This window comes from Mandrillus leucophaeus, unplaced genomic scaffold (genome assembly GCF_000951045.1).
Source record: "Mandrillus leucophaeus isolate KB7577 unplaced genomic scaffold, Mleu.le_1.0 Scaffold229, whole genome shotgun sequence".
NCBI lineage: Eukaryota > Metazoa > Chordata > Mammalia > Primates > Cercopithecidae > Mandrillus > Mandrillus leucophaeus.
Genome location: NW_012102354.1, coordinates 467,335 through 471,448, shown reverse-complemented (window position 1 = coordinate 471,448; position 4,114 = coordinate 467,335). Strand labels below are relative to the sequence as shown.

The 4,114-nt window shown below is 46.7% G+C and overlaps 1 long non-coding RNA gene across 1 annotated transcript in view; it reads right to left on the bottom strand.

Annotated features, from left to right (window-relative positions):
• Positions 1–2,013: 2,013 nt before the first annotated feature.
• LOC105540835 overlaps positions 2,014–4,114 on the bottom strand; it is a 12,466-nt gene continuing 10,365 nt past the window's right edge. Inside the window, exon 2 of the long non-coding RNA XR_001006264.1 lies at positions 2,014–3,303. This is a non-coding gene — a long non-coding RNA (uncharacterized LOC105540835). The remainder of the gene's footprint in view (positions 3,304–4,114) is intronic.

The window sequence follows — 4,114 nt, the reverse complement described above, 5'->3', positions numbered from 1 at the left end:
TTACGGGTGTGAACCACTGCGCCCGGCCTTATATACCTGAATTTATAAAGCAATAATTATTATAAGAAGAAACCAGTATCCAGCCCAAATTGTCAACCAAGAAGTCAGGCAGTTTTTTTGCTTTGTCCTTAAAGTTTTAGATGAAGAAATGTATAGGGTGTGTATGAGGGAAGAAGCACAGAGCTTCTTTCTTCACCCTCTCTGGCTTGCCACCCTCTAGGAATTCAGCTATCTGGAAGCTTCCATTGCTTTTCTACTTCGTATTTCTTGTGCATCATTTCAAATCATAAAATAAGCAATGCCTTATTTTTTTCAACAGTTTCTGGTATTCCTCTGTATAGATAGATCACAGGTTATTAATTCAGTCCTCTCTTGCTGGACAACCAGTTTGGTGCAGCGTGCTCTTCCACTACTAAGTCAAGTTGTATTTTGTCTGTTCGGGTCTGTGCTTTTCACTTAACTGTGGGGAACAGGTGCTGCATTTTATTCTTGGTTGTATCTCCAACACCCGGCCCTGTCCTTGGCATGTTGTAAAAGTAATGAGCTCAATTCCATGCCACAGGGCTGCTCCTACAAGTGCCTGACCCAGGAGGATTTACCAGCCAGGAAGGGCCTCCCCACTGCTTCATCTTTGCCTCCCTCTGGTTCAGGTGGCAGGTGAATCCCTCTGGAGGCAGCTCCCTTCCCACTGATCTCCTGGATTCTCCAGGTCATCATAGAAATGTGGCCTTGGAAGACCCCTCTAGTAGGGGCCACACAGTCCCTCCCCAGGGTCCCAACTTGGCTTTTTCCTAAACGCTCCTTTGGGAACCACTGCTCAGAGCATGTTCTCTTGAGAACTATGTCCTTCTCCCAGCATCGCTTCACAGAAGGAGGAGGAGGCAGTTCATTTTCTCCCTGACTTCAAGCCTCTGGCACAGCTAGACCCCTGGGAAGCATTCGCTGAAGCTTCCCAGGCCTTTCTCAGCATGAATATTTTACACCTCTGCAGTAAACTCGATTGTTAAAGCAGGGAATAGAGTCATCCATGCCACACTGCTGCACACTGGCCAGGAGTTTGGGGATATAAAGACGGTGGGGAAGGATAGGGCTTCTCATCTCTTGGGCCTGGTATAAGTCCCAAGAACCAGGAGCTCCATTGTCCAAGGGCAGGAGAAGATGAATGTCTGAGCTCCAGACAAGAGAGCAAATTCACTTTTTCACCAACTTTTTGTTTTATTTAGGCTCCCTATGAATTGGATGATGCCTAACCTCATTAGTGAGGACAGATCTTTACTCAGTCTACTGATTAAATGCTCATCTCTCCCAGAAATACCTGCAGACACACCCAGAAATAATGTTTTACCAGTCATCTGAGCATCCCTCAGCCCAGTGAAGTTGACACCTAAAATTAACCATCAGAATGCCTCATAGAAGATGCTCAATAAGGCCGGGCGCAGTGGCTCACGCCTGTAATCCTAGCACTTTGGGAGGCCAAGACAGGCGGACCACGAGGTCAGGAGATCGAGACCATCCTGGCTAACACGGTGAAACCCCATCTCTACTAAAAAAATACAAAAAACTAGCCGGGCGAGGTGGTGGGCCCCTGTAGTCCCAGCTACTCGGGAGGCTGAGGCAGGAGAATGACGTGAACCCGGGAGGCGGAGCTTGCAGTGAGCTGAGATCCGGCCACTGCACTCCAGCCTGGGCAACAGAGTGAGACTCCGTCTCAAAAAGAAAAAAAAAATGAAGAGGCTCAATAAGTGGGGAATGAATGAATGGCCCTGTATTCATCTGCTTTGGCTGCTGTAATGAAACATCATAGACTGGGTGGTTTAATTCTACAGAAATTTATTTTAATTTATTTTCTCTCAGTTCTAGAGACCGAGTAGTCCAAACCAAGTTGCTGACTGATTTCGTTGTTGTTGAAGGCTGTCTTCCTGCCTTGCAGATGGCTTTTTTTTTTTTTTTCTCAGCCTCCTGAGTAGCTGGTACCACAAGCACATGCCATCACACCTGGTTAATTTTTAATTCTTTTCTGTAGAGATAGAGTCTTGTTACATTGCTCAAGCTGGTCTTGAACTCCTGGGCCCAAGCGTACCTCCCGCCTCAGCTTCCCAAAGTGCTGGGATTATAGGTGTGAGCCACTGCACTCAGCCTCTTCCTTTTCTTGTAAGGACACCAATTCTGTCGAACAAGGGCCCCACTCTTCTGATCTCATTTAACTTTACCTCCATAAAGGGACCGTTTCCAAATATAGTAACATTGAAGGTTGGGGCTTCAACATATGAATTTGAGGGGGACAGAGTTCAGTCCATAGCAGGCCCCTTAACTCTCCCACTTGGCAAAGAACATATAATAATAATATGTTCTTTGTCATAATAATGACAATATAACCAAAAAAACTGAAGGTAAATCTGTGCGCACTGAGAATGACTGTTGGGTATTTCGCTTGGCTGGTCATGGGAAACCACCAAAGAGGAGAAATCTACCAGCGTGTTTCTGTGAGCTTTGGTGGTGGTGTGATTTGGACACAGTGGGGCCTTGGAAGTGGCCACAATAGGTTCTCAGGTGAGAGGAAACACAGAAGGGAGGTAGCTAACTACAGAATGATCATGGCCTAATAACATCTGGGTGATTATACGGGTTGTACCTCAGCTGTCTATATACTTCAGCATCAGCAGATCTGTCCATGGCTGTCTCTGCTTCTCCAGTTGGTTGGGCATATCTCTGGCCTGAGATGGTCACCTGTCAGAATCCTTTGAGTATCTTGCCAGAATTCAGCAGTTTTTGTCTGTGCACCAGGAGGATGCTGCAGGGAGACTGGGATTCTCTGAAGATACGTGTATTGCTGAAAGAAGACTTATGATTATGGAAATATAATTTCCTTGTACTTTTATCTAAAATTATACATGAGTCCCGCTGAAGGAGAAAATTGGCCACAAAAGGCAGTCAAAAACATTTGCACTACCAAATGCTTAAAAGCACATATCTTTTACAAGGTAATTCCTGCAGAAATATTAATTATTTGGAACATTTCACTGCAGAGCAGCTGGGGTTTGTTGGAATAACTTGCAAGTCCAGAGGAAAGTCATGAGGACTGAGCCACCAGAACAGAAGGAATACTGCCAGCCCCGAATCTTGGAGCAGGGGTCTGTTTCCAGCCAATCAGAACTTGTTTCCTGGCTCACTGTGGAAGCTTCTAGCCTTCAGAAGCCCACAGGTGAATCACAGCCTATGACTTGAATGGGTGGGGGTGGGATTCAGCAAGAGAACAAGAGCTGGAGTCCAAAAGAGGCTGCACACAAGAATTTTGTACCTTTCCTAAACCAGGAAAAAAGAAGGCAAGAGGTAGGGAAAATGAACCAGGCAGTGGGCCTGGATGTCCTCAGGAATTCTAAGTGCTGCCCTGAAGCAGAGCCTCCTGCCCACCTCTCCAGCTTCCTCTCCTACCACTGAATTTTAAGCTCCAACAACACTAGAGGACTTAGAATTCCGGCCCACACCAAGCTGTGCCTTGCTTCTGTGTCTTTGCTCAAGCTGTTCCCACTGCCTGGAATGCCTTCCCTCTCCCACTTCTCTTCAGCTGGCTGACTCCCACCTACCCCACGAAACACAGCACAGGTGGCCCTCCCCCAGGAAACCTTCCCTGACCCCCAACCCCCTCAGTAGGCACAGCTTTCTGAGCACAAGGTCCACCTTGCTTTACAGTTGTCTGTGGATGGACTCTTTCCCCACTCAGGTCTGAGTGCTCAAGCAGATCGTGGTGTATTCGTCAGTGTATCCCAGTGCCTCACACGTATTAGGCACTCGATATAAGTTGGCTGAATGAATGTTGATAGAGAGGGACTGATGTGGGCAAAAGCCTGGCAGCAGGACCTACTTTGCCTGGGTGAAATGCAGCAAGGCTAAAAGTCACCATTCGGGCCCAGGGTCAAAAAGACAGGCCTGGTGTACCTGCTCTGGTCGCTCATCTAGACAAAGGATACAGGTCACCAAATAACAACCATAATTTTATTATTTTTATATTTAAATATTATATAATACAAAGTAGAGATGGGGTCTTGCTATATTGTCCAGGCTTGTCTCAAACTCCTGGACTCAAGAGATCCTCCCACCTTGGCCCCTCAAAGTG